This window comes from Crotalus tigris, unplaced genomic scaffold (assembly GCF_016545835.1).
Source record: "Crotalus tigris isolate CLP2741 ecotype Arizona unplaced genomic scaffold, ASM1654583v1 scf7180000018350.1424685, whole genome shotgun sequence".
NCBI classification, from domain to species: domain Eukaryota; kingdom Metazoa; phylum Chordata; class Lepidosauria; order Squamata; family Viperidae; genus Crotalus; species Crotalus tigris.
This window is the reverse complement of record NW_024096959.1, coordinates 111,103-138,073: the sequence shown is the minus strand read 5'-3', so window position 1 is coordinate 138,073 and position 26,971 is coordinate 111,103. Positions and strand designations below refer to the sequence as shown.

General features: G+C 37.5%; 1 long non-coding RNA gene across 1 annotated transcript in view; it reads left to right on the top strand.

Moving 5' to 3' along the window:
• Positions 1-19,039, top strand: part of LOC120311322 — a 111,549-nt gene extending 92,510 nt beyond the window's left edge. The window contains exons 2-3 of the long non-coding RNA XR_005557586.1: positions 15,711-15,795; positions 17,945-19,039. This is a non-coding gene — a long non-coding RNA (uncharacterized LOC120311322). The remainder of the gene's footprint in view (positions 1-15,710; positions 15,796-17,944) is intronic.
• Positions 19,040-26,971: the final 7,932 nt, after the last annotated feature.

Below are 26,971 nucleotides of genomic sequence, written 5' to 3'. Positions count from 1 at the left end.
AACAGGGTAAACCTAATAAGGGGAGCAGAGATATATATTATCCCTAACCCCAGAGTCACATAAACCATTTCTACAATAACTAGTGGCATATCGTATAGGATTCTATACACATGGACATGTGACATACAATTGATAAATAAATTAAATATTCAGAGCATTACATAATAATTTAAAGGATCTTTACTAAGAAGATCCTTCACAAGTGCTGGAGGTTTTCCACTGTATTAATTATGCTGAATAGAAATTGAGGATAATGCTTATAAAGATGTGATATAAGCATCTTTTCTTTGGGGCTAGGTTAAATGTGTGATCATTGCTCCTTTCACCACAGGCATCTTGTAGTAATGTAACATATGACCTATTGATAGAAGTAGACTTACAGTATATATTATGGCAATATATAATGTCAAACAGCTCTTAAGAAGCTGAATTTATGTAGCCAATAAGCTACATATGTGCATAACAGAAACAAATTTGATCAACAGTAAAAGTATACCTTAGATACAATATAGACTTTCCAACCAAGTCATTGAAACAGGCTGCTCCCCCCCCCCAACATATCTGTTTAACATAGACTTCAAAAAATGTCTGTGCTTCAGACTGTCTTTCAAAATCCAGACACAACTAATTTTCATTTCGACAAGAGAAAAACCCAGAAAGCATTTGTGCTCAATTAGGACATTTGATATAATTAACTGAGAAGACTGTGAGCTGGGTATAAATTAAAGCAACGTAGGCAAACCATATCAGGACTGCAAAAGTAGAGGTGATTCCTAGATGGTTAGGCTAAGAAAGGGAGAGATGTGCTCTAGAGGAAATGAGTATATATGTACTAATTTTTCTTGCTTAGAGTCATATATGACATACCTCTGGTGGACGTGGTCTGCACAAACATTAATTCAGATGCCCTGTGTGAAAGGGTAAGATTTGTATAAGCTACCTAGAAGTAGCAGCAGCAAGTGAAAATAGCAATTTATACATGAATAAGTTTCCCAAAGGTGCTTTTTCAGGAGGCAACTGGACTTTCTTGTTTTTCTTTGAAGACGTTTCGCTTCTCACCCAAGAAGCTGCTTCTGAAAACTGAAGAAGTTTCTTCGATGAGAAGTGAAACATCATCAAAGAGAAACAAGAAAGTCCAGTTGCCTCCTGAAAAAGCACTTTTGGGATAAGTATGAACTGGATGATTGACAATCTCCATAGACATGAATTGGTCTGTGCAGAACCTTTATGTTTTTGGATTGATAATTGAACAATATCCCTCCCACCACAGTCTAAATCTCAAAGTCCCTAACCTCCATTCTTCATTATTAAGGTGATCAGTTCAAATGTAGATGCAGAATGTGCATGTCATTCCCTGAGTAAATGCCAGACATTGTCATTCATACTGTTTTTGGATGGGGGCGGGGGGGGGGAATTAGTCAAAAGGAGGTTAGAAGAGTCCAACGGATGAATGCCCAGAAACTACCATACATTCACATGAGTAATGTGAAAAATTAACAAACTGTGAAATGTGACTTGCCCATTGAAGAGAAACACCCCCTCAACCCAGTTTACAAGTACAGACCATGCAATCTCCTAGAGACAAATTTATTAAACTGTTCAGGAAACAGAATACAAGGATGTGTCCACCGAGAGGGAGTAAGGCAAGACCTTATATTGTGATTTTGTTTATATGAAAAGGATAATAATACCCCTTAACAATGTAGTCCACCCAAACCCACACTCATATCAACTTTATACTTTTAGCCTTTATTTCAATCAGCAAGCCTTCAGTAACCCTCATGGACCAATTTCTTCATTCCCAGTTTTTCAAATAGACCCTGATTTTTAAATTTCATTCTCCTAGTAAGCTATTAGTATATTTTAAACCATTTTGGCTAAGCATTAAAACATCTATGAAACCATTTTATTAGGCCAAACAGTTTTATTAGTTATTTTTCCTTTATTCCTGATCATGATAATAGCTTCCCAGACTTCCTGAGACTCAGCATCGCATAATCATCCAGAAGGTGGCTTTGTGTAGTCCATATGAATTCTACTTGTGTTAGTTCTATACATTTAGTACAAACAAGAACTTGGTATTTTTTGTATCTGATCTGAATCATACTAAATCTCAGCTGAAAAGAATGAGAAAGGATCTTAGTTATTAGCACCTCAAGCCAACGCCAAACCAAGATAATTTTTTTGCCTGAGGCAAAATAGATAACACTCCCTCCATCATGACTGGACTAAGAAATGAATCTTACTCTCAGCAATAATGTGTCTTCTGTCACATTCCAGGAAACATTTTAAGACATCCAAGGCATGCAGAAATTTCATGGCAGTCCATCAAGTGTTCCCCTGCCCTCAGCAAGTATCTGTTGTTTCCTTTTGGTAGGGCTGGTTTTGCTCCCAGACTGATTTCATCTTCAGTGAAGGAAATCTAGAACTAGAGCAGGGGTAGGCAACCCAAAACACTCAAAGAGCCACTTGGACCCGTTTCCCACCAAAAACAAAACACTGGGAGCCGCAAAACCCTTTTGATATCTAAAATGAAGATAACACTGCATATATCCTTTTTTACCTTTATTATAGGTGTGTGTGTGTGTATGTGTATGTGTATGTGTGTATACACACACACACACACACACACACACACACACACACACATATACACATTAAAAATAAAAGTAAAAATATGACTCTTGGGAATATCCATACTATTAAAACAATGATCACCAAGAGAATGCTTTAAGAGAATAAAATTACATACACACACAGATAAAAAAAGGATATGTGCAGTGTTATCTTCATTTTAGATGTCAAAAGGGTCTCTCTCTCCCTCCCTCTCTATCTGCCCTTGGTCTGCCACTCCTCTTCCCCCACTCTCTCTCTCTCCCTCTCTCTCTCTTTCTCTCTCTCTCTTTCTCCCCCCCCCCATCTGCTGCTCACTTGGCAAGCTTCAAGCTGTTGTCCAACAACCTCCGGGGTAGGCAACCTCATCTCTTTTATGACTCATGGACTTCAACTCCCAGAATTCCTGAGTCAGCCTAGCTGGGCTAGCTAGCTCTCTCCTGCCCTTCCTGCTTCCTTTAGAGACGCAGCAAAGGGAGGAGCTCCGCCCAGAAAGCTTTTCAGCTCCTCGGAGAACACTGTGAGTGCACTCTCTTTTACATACACACACACACATACACACACACACACACACACACAGAGAGAGAGAGAGAGAGAGAGAGAGAGAGAGAAGCAGGGAAGTGCAATTGCCTCTCTCTGTCTCTCTCTGCAAAGGCAGAGGAGGCTGGGAGCCACAGGGGAAGGCTCAAAGAGCCGCATGCGGCTCCGGAGCCGCAGGTTGCCAACCTGTGAACTAGAGTGTCAGTCTTCAATGGGAGGGTCTTCCAAATCCTCAGCATCAATTGGATAGTTTCATTATCCAATTACATTTATCACAAAGGTTCTTCTTTAAAGGTTCAGTTAAAATCGATTAACTTTTATTTTCCATCCATTACATTTTGTCAAGACTTTGGGAGCAGGTTTTTTTTTTCTCTTACACAACTTCAGGTCTCTGAAATTTTTATTATTTAAAATTTAACTTGTATTTTCTATCTAAGACATGCTGTCTTCTTAATTTTTTCATAGAATTTATTTTCTATATTTTTGATCATATTTTTGTTCTCTTTTGAATTCATTTAATTTTGTATGAAAATAGAATACTCAGAAATCATCACAGAATTCCAGCTACATGAAATTTCACTTTAACTTCATAAGGAAACATTGATAAATGCTGTTTTGAATTGAGATTTTTATCTGAAAAAGCTGACAAGGAATGATAGGATGGAAAGGAAAAAGAATCCATATGAGACCTATTCTAGTTTAATCTAATGAGTTCATTTTAAAACTACAGTGCAGTATTACTTATGAAAAGTCAAAGCAAGAGATTTACCTAATTGTTTTTAATGTGTCATGAGCAACAGATCTGGACTGCAAAAATATGAAAGATCACTAGATGGAACCAAAGAGATATAGGAGGAAAAAAAACTCATACTGTCATCTAATGATCATCTGGATTTTTTCTATTCAGATATGTTTCCCTTTTTTTCTACCTTTTTACCACCTTTTAATTCCTTTGGGATATAGTCAAGGCAACTGACTGGAGCTGAGCGTTTACTGGCTGGATGCCCTTCCAGACGCCATGCAGAGTTCACAGCAGGTATTTTTTCTTTGTGCCCTAGGAGGGAAAAATGTGCCTCTACCTAGGATTGAACTCTCAATCTTCCAAGCATGAGGCAAGCATCTTCACCATTAGACCATCACGTTGCTCTCTGTTCAGTTATGTCTAAAGCAACTATACTTAATCTCTACCTTTTGTTTCTTTTCCTTCTCCTATGTTTTACTTTTGTAGCACTTCTTTTTCATCCTTTCCCTTTTCTATCAGTTCTCATTTAATTTCTTCCCTGCTTAATATTCTCCTCCTCTATATACACCTGTATATTCTCTTTGAAAACTCCATATGTTATGGAGCTAAAAGCTGAGAATGCAAACAGATGCAGATTTTCTGTACAGATCTTTGCTTTCAAAAAGCTATAAAACTGTTTTCACTCTTTGTAGTGGGTAGTATATAAATTGTATAAATAAATATATCATGAAGACTGCCCTGATAACACTGGCAGATCTTAGCTGTAAAAACCCAGCCAATCATAAGATGTCAGCACTGAAAAACCCAAATCTTTGCTACATCTAATGGCCATCCAGAAATCTGGAGCTCTGCTCTGTTGCCCTTTGCTAGAGAGAGTAGTGATACATACATACATACATACATACATACGTACGTACGTACGTACGTGTGTGTGTGTGTGTGTGTGTGTTTTCTGAGGTTTTTGTGGGTGTTTGTATGTAGGTCTTTGGTTATTCAGGTTTTCTCCCACGTAAAATTGGAAGTGTCTTGGTGATGTTTCGACGAAGTCCCATTCGTCATCTTCAGGCTGGTGTTTTCGGCTTCGTGCTTCTAGGAACAATGTGTGATCGTAGCTGTTTCTTCCTTTTAACTGCCAGTGGGGGTATGAACTGATTGGGTGGGAGCTTGGCTGTGTTCTGATTGGGTGGAGATATGTTCTGATTGGTTAGGGGCTTGGCTCTGCTCTGATTGGATGGGGGTTGGCTGTGATCTGATTGGATGGGGGAGTGTTCTGTTTGGGTGGGGGCTTTGTTGTGCTCGGGTTAGTCTGAGTTGCAGGGGGATTTAAGATGGTGGGCTGCCTTGCTATTTTTTGGCTTTGCGTTCGTGGTCGTGCCTCATTTTCATGGTGGGTGTCAGTTTGCTTTTTGTATGGATTGGAGGGGTTTAAAGTGGCTATCGATGCAGCTGTGGTCTGGCTTCTGGTTTGTGGTCGTACCTCATCATCGGTGTGGGTTTGGGTTTGCTTTTTGCATGGATATGTGGTGGTGACATCCTGTGTGGTTTTCGTTGAGTGTGGGTCTGGTGTCATTCTTTGTGCTAGGGACTCGTTTGTCAATAAGGGCGGGTTTCCAAAGGGCTGGGAGGCGGGAGGTATCATCTCGTTTATTCATGCTGTGTGGGCGTTTTTCTATCTCGATGGCTTCTCTGATTATTCTGTTATTAAAGTGTTCAGTTTTGGCGATAGTTCTGGTCTTTTTAAAATCAATTTCATGTCCTGTGGCTTTAAGATGTTGGACCAGGGAAGAAGTTGGTTCCTCTTTTTTGACTGAGTTCTTGTGTTCTTCAATGCGTGCACTTATTCTTCTGTTGGTTTGTCCGATGTATGTGGTGGGGCAAGCAGTGCATGGGATTTCATATACTCCTTGATTTTCTAATTCAATTTTGTCTTTGGGGTTTCTTAGGATGGTGGATATTTTTCTGTTTGTGCAGAATGATGTTGTGTTTGTGGAGGATCTTGCTGATTCTGTCTGTGGTGCCTTTTATGTATGGGAGGAGGGCTTTGCCATTTTCTTGTTCTCTGTCTTGGATTTTTGTGGGGTTTTCTTTTTGGATTAGATTGGTAATCTTATTTCTTTGATGTCAAAACCCCTCCCCCCTTTTCTTTATTGTTAAAAACTGAATTTAGCAACTCCAGCAACTTTCTCTCTCCTTACTCTCTCTCTTGCCGCCGCTCAGGATATTCCCCCCCCCTGCGAAAGAAGCAATAAAATTCTACCTTCTCACTCTCTCCTTCCCTCTCCTTCTGAGAAAGGGATCAGCTAAAACCTCAAATCCCTCTTTCGCTTCACCTGGTCTGTCTCTGACAACAGCAACAGCAACCACCCCCACTCCCTTTCTTTCCTCCTTTTTCTTTCCTTCTGCCCAATCCAAGCCCGCCGTGCCCAAAACTGGTAGCAGCTGTCCAAGCTTCCCTCTCCTCGAGCAGGCTTTCAGCCAGCCAGACCCGCTATATATATATATATATATATACATCTTACAATCATTATTTTAAAGATAAAATTGCTTCAATGAAAGGCACATTTTTGAGAAGCTAAAACTGATGCAAGAAGGATATGCATAAACAGAAGAGAAGACAACCTTTCAAGCATAATCTTGTATAAGATACTTAGGTTCAGTTTTTTGTGCCTAATCCAATGTTTCTCAATTTGACAACTTAGGATGGGTGGACTTCAACTCACAGAATTCACCAGTAGCCGTGCTGTTTGGGAAATTCAGGGAGTTGAAGTTCACACATCTTAAAGTTGCCAAGGTTGAGAAACATGGCAATAGATTTAGATTCTTCTTTCCCAAAGAACATTAAACACATGTAAGTAATGTAGTTCTAAATACACTGTAGGCCTCTAACTGAAAATGTTCCCAAAGCTCCTGTAATTGAAGAGAATTTAAAGTCTGGGCCTTAATGATTCATTTAAGGAATTTAAAGAGAAAGGGGAATACATTACTCTGTCCATAGTGGCAATTAATGTGCTCCAAGGAGGATTATTTAAAATAGAAGCTACTGTACCAGAACATACTTGAAATCACATGGAAACTTCTGAGTGGATTACCAGCAGCTTCAAGAGAAAGAAGATTCTCTGAGGTAAAGTGGCCCAAATTCAAACATTTTTTAAAATTTATTTTTATCATTTTTAATTAACAAAAAAGGAGCAAAAGATAAAAATAATAGGGATAATGATACATACATTGTGAAAGAGAAGAAAAAAAACATTAAAAGTGCTATAAGAAAAAAATGAAAAAAAATATTTACTTGTTTGTTTATTAAATTTATATGCTGTCTATCTCCCCAATAAAGTGACTCTGGGAAGCTTACAAACAGTAAAATAAATAAATAAAGCAATTAAAATTTTGAAAACTCCTAGAACCAAGGACACAGACAGCACATCAACCACATCCAGCAGATAGTGTCCCCCTCATGACAACCCACCCATAATAAGACATAATAAGCAACATAAATGCATATATGTATATGTATACAGACAGACACACACACACATCCAATGCAAATATTATTCCAGATGTATGTTTTTCTAATATATTTATATGAGTATCTTTTTTTTTTAACCTACAGTGTTTTGTATAAATGAGGCCTATATTTCATTACCATGGGTGGCAAGTGTAATCAGGTCTTCAGTCCATTGGATGAAAGGGGGCATAAATTTATCTTTTCAATGCTGCAGTATCAGTCTTTTGGTCATAATAAGGGCATGGAGAGTCCATTTACATTGTCTGCTTATCAAATTTCATCTACTATTCAAATGCAAACATAATGTCTAGAGCCATTATTTACTTTAATTCTATTTTAAAATTCAGTGTTTTTTTTATTTGCCAGTAGAAATTGCAGCTAAGTCAGTAATAACTATTACTGGGAAACTCAGGTGTATGTTAATAAGTTTTATCTTTCTATCTTGTCCAAACTTGAGGCCGAACCTACACGTTATGCTAAAGCTGATATTTAGGCCTATGCCTCTCTGCTTTTCTCCGAAAAGTAGCCATGATTGCAGAAAGGGCTTATAAATATAGAATATAATTGATATTTTATTAAATCAACCCCCTAACTCCAAAATTTGCATAGTAAAATTTACATGGTAAAATAAGAGGGCAAAGTATAAAGAAGAATGTTAAAAAAATTACTACTTTCAATTATTCGTTCGTAATTTTTTCTGTTACTTTCTTTTTTTAATGAAACCAGATCAGGCTCTTAAAAGACATTTCTGAGAATAAATCAAAGATGAATCTTTACAAAATGTAGAGAATCTGTTTGGTCTAGTGCAGGGGTAGGCAGCCTTGGCTCTTTTATGACTTGTGGACTTCAACTCCCAGAATTCCTGAGCCAGCCATGCTGGCTCAGGAATTCTGGGAGTTGAAGTCCACGAGTCATAAAAGAGCCAAGGTTGCCTACCCCTGGTCTAGTGGTTAAGGCACCAGGCTAGAAACTGGTAGACTGTGAGTTTTAGCCACATCTCGGGCATGAAAGCCGCCTGAGTGACTTTGGAGCAGTCATTCTCTCCCAGCCCAACCCACTTCACAGGATTGTTGTGGTGGGGAGGGGGAAGAGGAGAAAGATGTATTAGGAATGCTCGCTGTCTTGAATTATTTCTAAAAATAATAAAGGTAGGATATAAATAAAATATCAGTGACTGGTGTCATATTTATGGATGAATAATGTAAACATGAGTTTAAAAAGTAAGAAGGCATTTTGCCCCTACCCTGCAATAAAAGATTGTTTAATCTATGTTTAATTTCCAAAATGTCAAGGCCACACTTTTCCCTAAATTTGTAAAATTAGAAAAAAAGCAAAAGTTGTCTATGGACATGGATGAATGCTTTAATGCAAGGATGTAGAGCATAATCTAACCTTTTTAAATATTGAGCAGCAGACTGACTTTTACATTCTGTCCTTTCAAGAGGTTCCTAAAGTCAGAATGACTGGATATACAATCAGAATGGCTGGATATACAATCAACAGTACATCTGAGGTTACTAATATTTTCCCTAGAAATTTTAAGTCTGATTTTATGTTTCAGCATTTTTCTATGTAAATTAAATAATATAGAAATATAGAATATAGTACATTTCCTTCTGAATTTTGAACTGTTTAGGAGCTGAGCTATTTTCTAACCATTGCTTCCTAGTTATAATATAATTTAATACAAGATGAGGGCTTTTTATGGTCTATCTGTACTCCTCTACAAAATCAAAAACCTTTTATGTAATTATGAAACAAAAAATGTTTTTGGAACTTCCTTGCTTATCCCACTTTCCATTAAGCATTAGATTAGCAATGTGGTCTCAGATATCCCTGTTTCTTATATTGTACATCTGGCAGTCCTTGCCTGAAGTATTATTGAGGTTTTTGTGGCAAAATCTTCAATGTTACTTTATTAACTTATGAAATAAATGTTATTGTCTGGTTTTTTTGAAGTTTCTTTAGCATTGCCCTTGTTTTATTATCAGAATATAATCTGAATTGTCCAGTCCTTTGGCCTGTGCCATGTATTGCATAGCCACTTATAAAAACCAAGTAACGCTTTATTAGTACCTTGTTGTTAGAATTTAAGCAGCCCTACTGATATTTCATCAAAACCTGAAGTTTTAGTATTAGAATATTTTCTAGAGTCCATTTAACAATCTAGAATGTTTTACTATGCCTCATACATACCATCTACTATGGAATCTTTTTGATCAATTAATCCATATATTTTTATTATTTCTTTTTTAGTGGTTAGATGAGCTTATTTTTCTTATTTGTTTTTTTTTATTTCTCGTATTTCTTCTGCTATTTTCTGCATGTAAAAATACGTATTTTACTGTCTTTGGGGTTTTTTTTTTTCCCTTTAAAGGGTGTTTTGGGTTGTTTCATCTTTAATGATACCATACATTTCAATCTAGGATTTTTCAGATATTATTAATCTAATCCATTAAGTCTTGTCCTGTATTATTACTGCATAATCATATAAAATATAGCTCAGGTCATTTTGTCTTGTTCTGATTATTTTGTTTTCTGTTTGTTTTCCTTAAATTGCAATTTTACAAAATGAACAATAAATAGCCTGGAATAAATTACTGCTACTTTAAGAGCTGCTTTAATGATTATTTTTTTTTAAAAAAAGAGGCATGTTTCTTCAAACAGTATTGAAGGTGGAAAAATTATGTGGTTGCTTTAATGAGTAGCAGAGAGAGATGGGTGGTTGACTGAGATCTAAAACACTTCTGAATCATTTTTAAATGTACACAGTCCTGATAGATAATTATTGTTATCAGTTTTGAGAGGGCTATTTTGTGGGAATCTATTTTAGAAGGGCGTTGATTAAAATGTGGTGAACTTTGACACAAGACACAGATTTAGTAGGGTAGTTATGCCCATGGGTACCTTTATAAATGGGCAAGTGACATCATATGCATCTTGATATCATTGTACAACTGGTGCAAAATATGAAAAATGATATAGATTACTTGTGTAACTTTTGTAAAAATGAGTAAAAGTATATGGCATGGCATAGCATAGAGTTTGTTCAGTCACAGACGTGTTAAAAAAATTAAAATGAAACTATATAGTTTTTAAAATTTGCCTAATTTGTCTCATTTGCATAGTGTATTTTATATTGTAATGAACATTCATGCATATGCTTCTATGTTGCGTTAGTAAAGTGTCTTCTAAGACAAGAAGAGATTAGAAATGCCATTAATAATGCAGTTTTATAAATATCTGCTCAAATTGAAAGCCTGTTAAATTCAGTCTTTCTCACTGTGAAGTGATAAATTGTATTTCTGTTATAGCGATTATTTTCCAGGGTTATCTTCTCTTATTCTTTAGGTGCTATGTTTCTTTTTCTTTCTTTCTTTCTTTCTTTCTTTCTTTCTTTCTTTCTTTCTTTCTTTCTCTTTCTTTCTTTCTTTCTTTCTTTCTTTCTTCTATGATGATATATAAATGGCACTAGGAATGTCAGAGAAATCTGTCATGGATTTCCTTTCAAATGAAATGGTGTGAACTGCCAAAACAGCATCTGCTATGGCACAAATAGGCATGTCATTCATAAGAGTTCTGTAATGTTGATTCAAAATATTTTCAGCACAAATAACACACTGAAAAATGTATATATTTGGAGAAAATGCATACACAAATACATACATATTTTAAAGGGTTAACATAAAAATGCATATTAAGACTTTTTTTTACATAAGATACTAGTGCATACTATATATAAAAACAACCACAGATTTTTTTTCTGTTTTCTTTCTTCTTTTGAATCAGAATGGTGCAGACCTTTCACAGGATACATTAATACAAAATGTGTACTAAAATGTGAATAAATTGTACAAAATACATATGACTGAATACAAAAATGTATACTTTAAGCATAATGATATGAAATAATATGATGCAACAGAGATTCTCCATTTAAAATAGGGAGCTCCCTACTAACATCTTAATTTAACCATTTTTCTTACAACATAATGTTTGAAAAAAGTGCTCATTATCTAACCTAGTTATAGGATTGTTACAAGGTGAAAATAAGAAATGTACATATGTGTGCTTCTTGTCTGGGAGAAACAGACAGTAGCTAAATTAGTTCTGTTTTCCTGCCACTGTCATCTTGACAAAAGAGATAATTCCATTATTTGCAAGCCTTCTCGAAAGCCATCATCACCTACATCTATGCATTTGGATGATGAATCCAGAAAATAAACAACTGTCTTACAGGCGGGCAAAGCCAAAAAAAAGGGGGTGGGGAAACAAGACCAGGGATAGGCTCAGCAGAAGCAATCTGCAAAATACAGAGACTATTTATCACATGGTCATAACTACCAGCAAGTTAATGTTTAGCTCTGATCACCCATCTGTCTCAGGAATGCCACAAATATCTTTCCCAACAATGTTCCCATCTCTTGTCAACCCATACTCCACATTCAAGTTGACTGGAGCCGGCAACGTTAGTATGAAATTGAAGAGAAGATAATAGAGAGCTGTGGCCATAATAAAAGGCTGCAGTCATGTGGAAGAAATTGAATACTCTGTCACCGTGTACCAAGAGCAAAGGTGGTTTGTGGAAGGCTGTTGGTGTGAAAGCTGAGGGGAGCAACTAAGCAGCTATGAAAGCGAGGCTAAAACTGGGGGTACAAGCAGCTGTGGGAAAAGATGGAAGAAGTATATTTAAGTCTAGTCCAGAAGCAAGAGACAGAGAGAGACATCTACTGGTCTATTTATCACTTCTTCTAGTAGCCTCTTCCTAGTAATTAACGCCAACATTTTCTCTCCCCTCCCCCACTGACAGCTAAGAGCATAATTAGAGCTTAATAAAACATTGAGAAGCCAGCAGTGTGAAAAAGGGAGAATGGAATAAACAATAAACAATGTGGCACTGGGGAAGGGCAGCCAGGGAAGAGGACGCAGAAGCATGATGGCTGAGTAATGCCTTCGATAAACTGTGGGCACGCTGGCGCTGTCACGCTCTCGGCAGCCCCAAGTGTGCCAGTAGCGTGGCGCAGACAGACAGCTCGAATTAATCCCAAGAGGAGTGCATGACAGGCGAGTGAAACAGACAATTAGAACGAAGGAGGAAATTGGAAATGGCAAAGGTGTGAACATATGTCAAATTACAACTAAATGATAAATTACAATTCTGTCATTGAAAGAAGAAGTAATTAAGAAAGATTCTGGCTAGCTTTTTCTGCTTTTTTGTAAAAAAAAGGGATAAAAAGAAAGAGAATGAAGGTTTTCCTCCCTCCCCACCCCCACCCCCAACTTATTCATTCAGTTATTCTTTCCCCTGGAGACTTTGGCTTTGAATTTATTTGGTGAATTGTTTCTGTCTGTCTCACATGTCACGTCCAGTTCATCCACTTCGCTCCTTGAGGGCTGCATTATTTGTGTGCATTAGAGATAATGCCTTCCTTCCTTCCTTCCCTGTCCCCTAGCCTGGCAGAACGACTGTGTCACAAACGAACAGGAAGCTGATGGTACCCGATAAAAAAAAATTGTGCAGTGCAGTTTTTTTTTTTTAACGGCCTGCTGAAGCTGCTGCACTCTAATTATTTTCAGCAGGCATAGCACAGTCCAGCTGACAATTAGGAAGTCGCTGCTCCATTGCTTGCGGGATTCAGACACCATCTCGTAATCATATTCATGTCTTTTTCATTTAGGCAGAAACACAGTTAGGTGGGGTTCCAAATCAGCCAGCTGGAAGCCTCTTAACTACCATTTTTTAAAAAAGAGGGGTAATTACAGCAACTTGTTTAATGACACCAGCCAAACCTACCTTGACATTTCAGAAGCATCTATTGTTAAAAGGCTCCAGTTTTGGGGACCACTTAGGCTCGTCAGTTGTGGTTGGGTCATATAGCCATACGACACCTTCAAGGAAGGTATCCTGCTTGTTTGAAGAAAATCTCTTTGGGAGGTTTCACACTGTGAGGATTTGTTTCTGACTAAAGCATGGGGAAAAAAAGGGGCCGCATTTAATATTTTAGGAGGCATATCAGAGTGAGGGTGAATGAGGGCAATGATGAAAAATGACTTTCATTGCACAAATGTAATGTCAGACCCTAATCCCCCCCTGAAATTCTTGCCCAGTTCATGCCCTTTTCCAAGCAAATTTATCTTTACAAGTAGGGCAGCAATAGGAGATGCTTCATTAACTCCTGAGCAGTTTTTGCCTACAGCTACCCTGGCAAGGAAAAAGGCAACCAGCTCTGTTTCTAGAGAGCTGGTTTTATGGATTCTGTGTGGTTTTATGGAGTCTCGTTATGGAAATTGTTGGTTGCTTGAAAAATGCTGGATGTTCAACTGTCTTTTTCATCATTTTCACTAAAGCCATCATCTGCCCTCCCCCCTCCTATTATTCTTTCTGACTGGCTAAGATATAGTTTGCTTAATAATGCTCTATGGAATAACCACAGTTGGTTGGGTTCATGCAACAAGCTTAGTCGTACATGGAGGGTGCAAAAAGTATGGCCCAGTGGTCATATGGCATACATTCTAGGCTCCTCAGAGTGGGTAGAAGCAGAACTATGCACCAATGTTTCTATGCTAGGCTGCTTTAGGGAAGTACAGTGAACAAAATGGGAGTCTTTAAACTTAGCAGATAGTTTGGAATATGGCAGTTAACATGCCATGGAAAATCTGGTGCAGCCTTTCAGCTGGTAGAAGTTGTACATCCTACCGTTCACAATGCCTGGATCCAGAGAACATGCTAAGAATTGCTTTTATTTGAGACAGATTTCATGTTAGTATTTCTGTAATTTTTCTCCATTTAATAAAAGAAAAAAGATATTTGTTGTTTCCAGTGATAAGAAGCACAAATATTTGAATTACAGAGCTTCTGACTTGGTCTCATGCAATTAAGGCCGAATCATACAGTTGGTACGCGTCTTTAAAATATCATATAGAGATTTTGGGTATAATTCAGCTAAATTGAGTTCTACTGATTTCTACTGATTTCTATAGGCAGAGTTAATATACTTGTTAACCTTGCTGTAATTTCTTTAAAAAAAACATAGAAATATAGACTGCTCCAAGGTTTAATTCTGTTGCCCTGCCATTCTAATACTTTTCTTCATATTGACAAAATGGAAATAAATTAGTACAATATTTGTAAGAGGTAAAACTATCCCATTAATACCAGTAAGAGCATGCCTTCTGTTGTGAGCATGGGCATAAAGACTCCTTACAAACCCTTGCCACCGTATAGCTCTGACTTGCCCTCTAAAGCAACCTCACAGATTTATGTTTTAAAAAATTATAATCAAGCATTGTGCACACAGAGCTAATTAAGTCCCTAATATCATATCCCCTTAGGCCTTTTCACATTTTGAACAAATGCTGGATATTATTCTAAAATTTAAAATCTAGGAAATATTGAGCAACAAAAGACTCCTGCAAGTTCTCATGAATTAGGCAATTGTCTAATAGGTAAAAGAGGAGATGAGATTCTTCTAAGCGCAGCGTGTTTCTTTCTTCCTTTGAGTAAGATACATGACTTTATATGCCAGTGTAACAGAATGGATGAGGGAGACACCACCGGTATCATTCTGAAATAAATCATTTTGGAGCTGTTCTGGTCAGATGCTAAAGTTAAGAGTCTGAGCAGCTTAATTAGGAGGCATGTTAAAAGCAAAAGGTGAAAGTTGCATTAATTACAGGAGACATCTCTCTCAGCCAGCCAGGTAGCAACTGTACCGGGCTGCTAAGGTAACATTATGCCACCCTCTTCATTAATCAAGGGCATTCTTCTGTCATTTGAGCTGGCTGGTTTGATATACTTCTGCCTATGCTATCGTAGCCTAGTTTGACTGTATGTTTCAGGTTGATCCTGAAATTGGAGCTAATTATTGCCATATAAATTAACAGAGAAGAACATCAGTACAATGTTTAGCACACATTCCTCTAAGCTTTCGGCCACTGGGGCAGACAGATTTTAGTCAAAACTGTGATGTAATGTGTGATGAACAAGTTTGCAGTGTCATCATCATTTTTTCTTCATGGGAGATCAGAGCACAGACAATTTCTCCTTTTCAGATGTTTTACACAAGAAAGTTTAAGAATGGTGGGGAGGTGGGTAATAAACATACAATTATGTGAATTCTTAAACAGTGATTCCCCCCCCCCCGGGCTCAGTGGTGGGACCTCCACATGGGAGCTTTGTATCACTCGGGATCAGCTCCAAAACTGTCTACTCAGAAGACGTTCATTCACTTGAGAGTTCTTTTTCTTTTCAGACTTTGAATTGGTTTATCTGAAATTTTTTTTAAAAAACCCTTTTCTTTTGCCACACAGGAATTTGTGGGCCTTTTCCCACCTCTTGAGCTGAAGCGAGCCCTTCCAAGGCTATTCCTCAATCCTCAGTCCTGATGCCTTGAAGGTAGGGAAGTTCCTTGCTAAAAAGAAGGGGAACAAAAAGATCTCTGCTCTCTTCCACCTTGCTCATTTCACCCATGCTTCTCTGTGCCGTGAAAGACTTTCAAGAAGTGCTCTCCATCTGAAACTGCATTTTAAAAGTAGAACTCCTGAAGCTTGCTTGCATTGTTCAAGATATTCCTCTTTCAAATACTCAAGCCACTATGGAAGCAGGCAATTGTGGTTAGACACACAGGAAATTATACTTGGCTGGTTCGAAAACTGCAAATATGGTTTTAATGCATGGAATTGATTAATAATAGAAACCATTACAGCAATATTAGGTGCATATGTGGGGGAGGTACAATTAATTGTAATTTCCCTTTTGCCTAGAGTGGGGAGAATAGACATTTGTATCACTAGGAGCTGTAAGAGCTTAGTGGGATGGGCACTAATTATTCTAGGTTTTCCATTCTCTTATTGGAGTAGCTAGAGAGATAAATAATTGGTTCTTGGTGAACTCAACATATTTCTGCATTTCACCCCTGCATTTCACCCCCTAGACTTGACAATTGCAGGTCAGTTTCAAAAATTATGGTCACTGAAAGTGAAAATGATGGTGAGGAAATGGGTTTACTTGAAGAATCCCCCCTGAAGAAAATTTCATCCAAATGCAACTTATTGATTTGAGTTCCCCAAAATCCCATCTACTCCTGAAGATATCCAGTATGTTTTGGTGTATTAGTCATCTGTTTATACTTTTTTCTCTATCTTCATGATAGTTTACAAAGTTTAAATCACACAATATAAAAGAGTTTTAAACAGTAAATGAATTTATAAAAACATCCAACCTCTCTTTCCAGCAGAAACTAATATCAATGTTTCCAGCATTACTGTCCATTCAAAGATGATGGCCTGAAAACAGACCAAATGTAGCAATATCCAATCATACATAGTTAAGGCAAAGATATACAACATTTGCAAATGTTATTAATTCAGTGTACTTTTGGGTTTGAAAAGGCACTTTCTGAGTTTTGGAATATATGCATTTCCCCCCTTTTCTTCTCAGATATATATCCTCTGTGTCCAGGGTAGAGATTTAGTTTTTTGGAGTTTTCACACAACCTCTGTCATTAAGGTTAAGCTTTACTGGCAAGAGATGCCAATAACTGATAGATTACTGCAGCCGCCAGGAATGTATTAAGCCCCTAACAGTCAGCTAAGATGACAAAATGTCATGGAGAAATGCCTGTAGTCATTTAAAATGTCTTTAGGGTGAATCTATGCCTGATTTGTATCCTTCCCACCTACATAGCCCTTTTAATGGGAAAAAAACCCAAGAAAGATTATTTTGCCTGTCCTTTCTTTTGCTTATTTTCTTTCCTCATATCTTTTTTTTTAAGCATATGATGTGGTTGTAATGCTATAATGGCAAATTGTTCTGAAAGCAGCCTTAAGATCTCAAAGACACAATCCTTTGATCAGTCCCTCTCTGATCAGTTACTCTTTTCTTCAATATAAGTAAAAAGTTATAGAAGAGTAAATTAGGACAGGTTGGATTCAAATTTAGGTGCACACAAATGGGTTGGTAGAAATAGTTTTGTCTACTCTACCTGTGACTCCAGATGTCCTTCCCAGAGCTGAGTAGAGTAATGATGATATCATTGCAAGTTTTGCACAACAAATTATGTTCTAGTCCATGGTGGATAATGATGAATTCTTCTTAAGAAAGCCACAACCGGCAAAATTCTGGATCTCATGCTGTCTACTTTACGAAGGTACTTCCCCTGCACTTTGGCAGAATAACCATGATCCCAGGACTCAACATTTAAGAATAATATTAATTAGTATAGTTTAATTTTGAGAAATGTTTTAAGAGATAATCAAGATAAATATTTGTCATTTAACATTGTCTGCTATTTTATTGTAGGTTCTTTTTTTGAAAACTATGAGCTCTTTGGCTTCTTTAAAAGGTAGAGTAGTATACAAAAATACATCATCATGTTGTCTTCGTTATTGTGCCACATGCTTCCTTCTTTTTGCTGTGGCATCTAGTAGGCTATTGGAACTGCTACTGTATGGCCTTTCTTTCAGCATGCTCCAAAAGTTACCATCCCTTCTGACATGTATTATGCCACACTCATAGCTAACTCATTCTCTCCTTCCCACAACAGGCATCGTGGAATGGGAAAATTGAGGTATAGGAAGAAAGGAGAATGCCTGAAGATTGACAGGAGATATCTTCCCAGCACATAATGGAGAGTGAAGCAAGAATGAGCAAATGCTTTCATTTTATCTGATTGTTCTGTGGTTTCACATTTCATAAAAGGTGTAAATCCGTCTCCAGGCTGCCACACCTTTACACGAGTTTACAGTTTCAAAGTAGTTGTATTTTCTTTCAAAGAGTACTATTTAAAAATATTTATTTCAAAATTAAATTAAAACTCTGAATTAATTTTTATAATAATGATGATCATACAATTGTGCTGCAACTTTTGGAAAAGGAAGAACAAAAATCCAAGTGGTAAGTATATGCTAGGTTACACTTAATTCACAAGATTTAGGCTTAATTCATATTAGACTTTATGAAAATGGCATGTTTCATATTGGGTTATTATTTTTTGGTGTTTTTCATTCAACAATTTCTAAATTTAATTATAATCAGTATCTTCATAAATGCTGCTATATTTTTGCTTTACATCATTTTATTTATTACAAATAGCACTGGCACACACTGGCATATATGCATCTTGATTCAACCACAGCATATAAAGAATTTTGATTTTATTGCATATTTCTTTGTTTGCATTTTTTTTATCTCCATGTATGTGCACAGTGCACATCAATTGTCTGCAAGAAAGGAAAATAAGACTCAAGCTAAAACTGAGCCTAATTCTGTGTGCTCAGTGACTTGAACAAAACCCTAAAATCAATACATGGAAGAAAAAGGCAAGCATGTTGATGATACCTCAAAATCACAATCTAATAATTCAGAGCCTTATCATACAAAGGAAAAATAAAAGAAACTGAGTATTATTATCACCAGAATTATCTGCAGGCCTTACATGGACCCTGATATTATTTGTGACCCTTTCCCCAGAACTGTGGAATTCTGTAAAATTAAGACTTGTCCATAATTTTATATTCTCCATAAAAAATTCAACCATATTTGCTGAATAGTCAAGAAAAAGTGGTTTGTTCTTCTATGTGTGTAATATGCACTTGAACTTCAATATAAGAGCCTAAATTATTGTTACATGAAAATAAATTTTCTGACCAAGTAAAGTTGCATTTTTTAATTACTGAAAATAAATTACAACCAACAAAGAAATTTAAAAAATAGGATCTAGTAATGTCAACTTGTTTTTATAACTGAATAAAAATGTTTTTTAAAAAGTTTCTTTTGTGTGTGTTTGTGTGTGTGTGTGTGTGTATACACACAATCAGAAAGATATAGCTGCTTTAGAAATTTGTAAAGAGATGCTATGTTTGCATTTCTGTACACTGTGAAAATGAAGCGAAATCTGATCTTGCACAGCCCTTTTTAGTTTATGCACCTGGGTATGTACATATGTATAGGATATTTTTTTTTTTACAATATTTACCAACTCATGCTAACAAGAGCAGAAAGAGTGTATTATGTTGTTTCATTGGGTTTTTCAGCTCAGCAATGTATTGTGACATTGTTCTTTATTACTGCCATTTTTTGCCCTAGAAATATTGTACCCTCCCAAGGATGGCTGTTTTACATTCTAGATACTAGTCTGAGAAGTATAATTAAAGCTGGTTTAACTGAAAATGAAGACCAGAGAAAAATTCTTTAAGTCAAGTTGGGATAAATCTAAGTTTCCCACACCACTTACCCTTAGTTTTATTCTTTCCACAACTTAAACAATTTATAATGCATATATGCAAAGTGTTGAGCATATCTATTTAGTTGTGGGTCCTATTAAAGACTGTGGGATTAACTCATTGTGTAACATGTTTCCTTCCTACCCCTTTTGTAGACCATTCTTTAAGAAAAGAAGTCACAACGAGGCCCAAATCTATGTAAAATCGCATCCTCTGTTTAATTACTGAATAACCCAGTTGTTGAATAAATGCAGAATCACCTGGAAGACATTTGATCTGTTTATTTGAGCTCACTCTCATTAGATTGTTTATCTTTCGTGCCTTGGAAACTATCTATCTTTCCCATATTGGAAAATTTAGAAGATTAAAGAACATCTCTGTAAAGTGCTTTGTCTTTTGATAAATATGCAACATGGGCTTGATCGTCACATGTTTAATTTGAGATTTAGTCACTATCATAAATCATATGAGTGATAGAAGCATATTCAGCTTTGAAATATACATCAAAGGGGATTGGTTCTACTTCAGGATTGCAGATTCAGATTTCTTTCACACTTCCTGAAAATATGTATAGGATAATCTTAGATGATAATTGGGCAGAATTTGAGTCTGGTTCAGCCAACAAGTCTAATACAGTCACATCTTTCACTGAGCTGTTTTATGAACCTGTGGGAAAAGCAAGATACAGAGAAATGAAATAAGTTACCAAAGACATAGCAATCTCTAACTTAATTCAATTTGGTGGGGGCATTGTACACAAATATATTCTATGCACAGTGCACTGGTAGGAGGAAGATTCTTTTACAGTTGTCTCATTACGTACAAATCAAAAATCATATTCCCTGATCAATTAGAATCAGAATAGGGATGGTAGAGGCCTTGGAGATCTCCTAGTTCATCCCCTGCTCAAGCAGGAGACCCTATACCAGTTCAGGCAGAATTGACCTACTGTGTTTCCCCAGAAATTAGACCTGGTCTTATTTTTTTTCCTCCAAAAGAGGCACCAGGTCTTATTTTCAGGGGGAGTCTTTTCTACAGTCTCACTACACGGCAGCCCCACCCAGCCAGCCCACTTCTTCTGCGGCTGCTTGCTACTTCTCGCATGTATCGCCCCCAGCCTTCATTTTGCTGTCAGAGGCCTCCAGGAAATGCCTCTGCAACTGAGAATGGAGTTCCGGATTGAAGTGTGCGGCATCCCCCAGCCTGCATTTGGCTATCAGAGGCCATTCAGAAAGAAGCGAGTTACTGGACTGGGGTGCACAAGGTGTGGTCAGCTTGCAAATGATAGAAAAAAGTAGGATGCAGCTCAGAAAGTTGAGCAGCTAGCTGGGTCTGTTATGGGGAGAGAACCTGCAACTTGTCTCACTGAACCAGTGACTGTAAAGCTTGGAAATACTGAAATCATTCATTTTATTGTAGCCCTGGGGTGACTGAAAATATGATTTTAGAATTAGCTTGGCTAGAGAAATGGAATCCTTCAGTAGATTGGAATAACAATAAGTGGCAAATGAGGAAAAGAGCAATCAATCAGCAAAAGCCGAAGGAAACGCCAGCTACTTGCCACAAGCCTGCAGTTAAGAAATTGAAAGTGTTGTCAGCGACTACACTAAAAGCAGACAGGCAGCTAGAACACAGTTTGCCAGTAGAATACAGAGACTTAACTGAAGTATTTAGTGAAAAGGAATCCAATGTACTCCCACCTCATTGACCAAAAGACTACGCTATAGAGATAGTCCCAGGAGCTAAGTTTCCTAAACCGAAGATGTATGCAACGATGCCTAAAGAAATGGAAGAACTTAGAGGGTTTCTAGATAAAAACCTGATGCCGGGGGTTCATTCAATCTGAAAAATCAAAATGGCTGTCTTTTATTTAGAGATAATAAAGATGGGGGCTTTAAGATGTGTGTTGATTATAAAAATCTCAACCCTATATCAGTGGAAAGACATATTAGGTATCTATCTAAGGGGATTTTTTTCTTACAAAACTAGACCTGAGAGAAGCCTATTATTGATTAAGGATTAAAGAAGGGGATGAGTGGAAAACTGCATTTAATTGCCCTTTAGGGTGTTATCCAGTGGTGGGATTCAGCCAGTTCGCACACTTCAGCAGAACCGGTAGCTAATTTTTTATTGCCGAGGCCCAGAATGGATTTCCAGAAGCAGCATCCATAAGAGAACCAGTTGTTCACATATTTGAATACCACCACTGGTGTTATCAATTCAGAGTGATGCCATTCGGGCTACATGGGGCACCTGCAGTATTCATGCAGTTGATAAATGAGATGCTACATGAATATTTGTATAAGGGGGTGTTGGTATATTTAGATAATATCTTAATTTACACTGAAATGATGGAAGAGCATATAAAACTACTAAGATTAGTGTTTAAAAGGTTATTAGAAAAACAGCTGTAGGCCAAATTATCAAAATGTGATTTTCACAAAACTAAATTAGATTACTTGGGGTACAGTTTCTCTGCAGGAGGCATAGAAATGGAGCCTGGGAAAGTAAAAGCAATATTAGAGTGGGAAGCTCACCAGACCAGAAAGCAATTGCACAGTTTTTTGGGGTTTGCAAATTTCTATAGACCCCAAGAAAATTGTCCCCTAAACAAGTAAGATGGGCTCAATATTTAGATCAATTTAATTTTAATCTATGTTACATACCACGGGAATTTATTTTGACTGATGCTCTTTCACATTGCTTCAATACAAGAGTACTAAGGAAGAAGTGGTAAATTCTATAATTCCATCCAGCCAGCTTGGAGCACCAGCATGAGGGGTTCCTCGCAGGGGAAAACCCCTCCAGGTTAGCGTCAGATTCACTGAGGCAAAAGTTTAAAGAGGCTTTGGAACAAGATAGTTGTTTCCAGAACCAGAAAGATGATCTAATGATTAAACAAGATACGGCATGGAAAGGGACTAAACTGTATGTCCCAAGTAATCAAAGGACACTAATGTTAGAAATGGTTCATGATGCAAAATCAAATGGTCATTTTGGATTTGTAAAAACTCTTTATCTCATGAAAAGAAAGTTTTGGTGGTCAAAAATGAAAAGGGATATAAAAGAATATGTTGCTAGTTGCTCAGTTTGTGCTTCCATGAAGCGATTGCCTGGGGAAACCCTGGGTTTAGTACAACTAGTGGCTAACCCTAGGAGATCATGGGAAGAAATAGCAATGGACTTCATTGTTGAATTGTCTGAGAGTGCTGGAAATACTATAATAGTTGACTTATTCTCAAAACAAGCACACTTTGTAGCTTGTCTAAAGCTCCCCTCAGCTAAAAACTTGGCCAAGATATTTATACAGCATATTTATAGGCTATATGGTGTCCCCAAAAGAATCATTTCAATAGAGGGGTGTGTTTCACAGCAAAATTTTGGAGAGAGTTCATCTGATCTATCAGTTCCCAATTTCACCTATGTACTAGTGGAGTGGCAGAATGTAAGAACGCAATGATAGAACAATATGTAAGATTCTATGTAAATTATCAACAAAATCATTGGCTGAAGTAGAATGCAATAATGAGGTACATAGCAGCACAGGACTTACCCCTTTTGAAATAGCTACAGGGATCGAATATGTGGCTATGCCTGAATTCCTATAAGAAACCCCCTCTTCAACAACATTAATAGAGTGGATGGACAATATAAAGGACACATGGGTTGGGATACACAAAACTTTGGAAAAAGCATACAAAAATTTAAAAAACAGGCAGATAGGAAAAGAGCTACTCAAAAAGAGTTTAATGTGGGCAACAAGGTATACTTGTCCACGAAATACTTGAATCTTAAAATACCTTGTAAAAAATTTGGTCCAAAATATATAGGTCTTTTTATAGACACAAGAGTCATCAATCCAGTTACTGTAAAACTGCAATTGCCAAGGGGTTTTAAACAGATTTACCCAATGTTTCATTATAGCTTATTAAAGCCTGCTCAAGGTTTAAGAATGAGGCCAGTAGAGAAACCACCTCCACTCCCAATTTTAGTTGAGGGAGAGAGGCATTACGAAATTGAAGAAATTTTGTATTCTAGATATTATAGAGGAAAACTGCAATATCAAGTAAGGTGGAAAGGATAACCAATTGTGGAGGCACAATGGGTAGCAGCAAATAATGTTAGAGCCACTAAGCTAATAAAGAAATTCCATTCTAGATACCCTGAATGACCCTTGTGAGAGGGGAGATTAGGAAATTAAACCCCTAATCAATTTGTGTGTGTGTGTGTGTGTGTGTGTGTATGTATGTGTGTGTGTGTATGTATGTATGTATGTATGTAATTATATGTAGGTCTTTGGTTGTTCGGGTTTTCTCCCGCATAAAATTGGAAGTGTCTTGGCGATGTTTCGACGAAGTCCCATTCGTCATCTTCAGGCTGTTTTCACCTTTGTGCTTCAAGCAACAATGTGTGGTCTTAGCTGTTTCTTCCTTTTAACTGCCAGTGGGGGTATGAACTGATTGGGTGGGAGCTTGGCTGTGTTCTGATTGGGTGGAGGTGTGTTCTGATTGGTTAGGGGCTTGGCTGTGCTCTGATTGGCTGGGGGGTTGGCTGTGCTCTGATTGGCTGGGGGGTTGGCTGTGCTGTGATTGGCTGGGGGAGTGATCTGTTTGGTTGTGCTCAGGTTAGTCTGAGTTGCAGGGGGGTTTAAGATTTTGGGCTGCCTTGCTATTTTTTGGCTTCGCGTTCGTAGTCGTGCCTCATCTTCATGGAGGTTGTCAGTTTGCTTCATGTATGGATTGGAGGGGTTTATCTCTTTTTTTTATTGAAAAATTTTTATTTTTAAAAATACAATAAAATTTTAAAGTAGAAAAAAAAAACCTTACCCTCCCTCCCACCCCAATCCCCCTCCCTTCACTTCCCAGAGCAGAATACAGGGTTAATAAAAAAAATTATAATAATTAAGAAAAAAGAAAAAAAAGAAAAGAAAAAAGAGAAAAAAATATCATAATTAACCTTTAACTCCATAACCTATAAAACAATTCTCTATAATATTTAAAATTCATTCATAAAATAAATGAAAATTTTTAATTCCATACGTTTTCTGAATATAATCTATCCACCTTCCCCATACAATAATATATCTTTCTTGTGTATGATCCTTTAAATAAGCAGAAATTTTTGCCATTTCTGCAAAACTAGATACTTTAAATATCCATTCTTCTAAAGTAGGCAAGGAATCTTTCTTCCAATATAAACCTACTAGTAACTTTGCTGCAGTTAATAAATTCAACATCAAAGTAGTTTCTTTTTCATTCAAATCAACAAAAATATCAAGTAAAAATAGTTGAGGAGTAAACTTTATCTTTTTTCTAATAATCTTTTGAATGTTCCACCAAATCATAATCCCAAAAGCCTTTACTTTTTTACAATTCCACCAAATATGAAAGTATGTCGCATCATTATTGCCACATCTCCAACATTTGGGCTGTATATTGGAATACATACAAGATAATTTTTTAGGATCTAAGTGCCATCTATAGAACATTTTATAAAAATTTTCTCTCAAATTTTGAGCTTGTGTGAATTTAACATTTCTTATCCAAATTGTCTCCCATAAATCCAATGAGATCGGCTCCTGTATATTCTGAGCCCATTTAATCATACAGTCTTTAACCAATTCTGTTTCCGAATCTAACTCTAATAAAACATTGTATATTCTTTTTATATGAGCCGGACTTTGGTTTTTAATCTTGTGGGATTAATTGTACAAAAATGTCCATGGGCATCTGCCCATAGGCATCTCCCACAAGGGCCCCAGAGATAATAAACGGACCGCTCTAGACACAGGATGCATATATCAACCATTTGGACAGACTCTGATAAGAACACCTGCTAGCCTTGCATCTGGAAAGTGTCTGTTATTTGATACATTGTAACCACCCCTATATACGTCTTTTGATTATGCTGTGTGATGTAAAAACCTTAGTAACAATAAAAGAGGGTGCTGGAGTCAGCTCTGGGCTCTCATCCCGAGATACCTGCCTGCGTGTCTCATTCTCCATGGGAGACCACCACATCTGGTGACCCCGACGTGATCCACTGAAGGATACGTCCCTGCCAACTGTTTACTTATCGCCTGGAATAGGCTTGGTGCACCCGACGAAGTTGCTGGCAACTGACTCCTCTTCGTAAGTATGGGGGGTGGAATGTCTCATGCTCAAAAGCAGCATGTGGAAGAGCTGAGGCTACTTGGCAGGAAAAAATATCTTACTGATCAGGAACAGAAATTAACCCGTCACCTTTCTAAATCTGAGGCTGTTAAATTGCTTGCTTACGTATGGGCTAACTGCTCATCCTATCCGGAGTCTGGATCTTTAAAAGTAGATACATGGAGGAAAATTGGTACTGTTCTCCATCAGTCTCCGAGAGCCCCCCCAGAGATTTTGTGCCTTTGGAAAATTGCCTATACTCTGATTCAAACCTATGCTGAACCGCCTCATCAGCCTTTATTAGATCCTCCACCGTATAAAAATCCGTCTGTTATGTTGGCCACTCCCTTACCCCCTGGAACAGGTTTTAACCCTTCTGCCCCTGCAAATTTTATGGATCCTGATAAACAGCAAACAGCCTCTCCTGTTCCTGCCACGTTGCCTCCTCTCTCCCGGCCCGGTGATGCTTTTCAAAAGGCTTTAAACAATGGTGATTTAAGCGTTTCTGAACTATCCGAGACAGAGTTGTTCCCTGTTAAACTAACAAAGGAGTCTGCAGCTAACCCCTCTCCAAAGGCTGCATTCTTTTCAGACCTTACTTCTTCTGCTTCGCAATGTTTTTCTGGCATTGATTTAAAATTGGCTTCTGATCTTTCTGTTACTTTTCCTAACCTACTCACGGTTGCTGAAACCCTTTATTCTGGACCCTTGCCTCCGGAAACGGAGGCAATAATCCTTCCCACACCTGTTGCTCGGGAACAAGGAGTGTTTGTGCTTCCAGGTTTGATAGATCCCACATATAAAGACACCCTAAAAGTCCAATTTTATACCAATCTCCCTGTCACAATGAACCGGGGGGATACGGTGGCACGCTTGATTTTATTACCACGTCCAGCACCACCTATTCCAAAGGCTGCATATGCACCTCACCCTGGGAATTCTTCCTTTGATTTATTGGCACTAACAAAGCAAATTACTCCCCAAAAACTGGTGATGCCTTTTTTAATCAATGGCATTCCATATAACTCCACTGGTCAAGCGATCGTGGAACGAGCCAATCAGACCGTAAAAAGGGCTCTAGACATGCATGCAAAAAAGAAAGGGGAAAATACCCCCGGCTTGCCTGGGATACAAAACACTCTTAATCTTGTACTTTTTACCTTAAACTTTTTGAATGTTTCTGGCACCCCTGGCTCA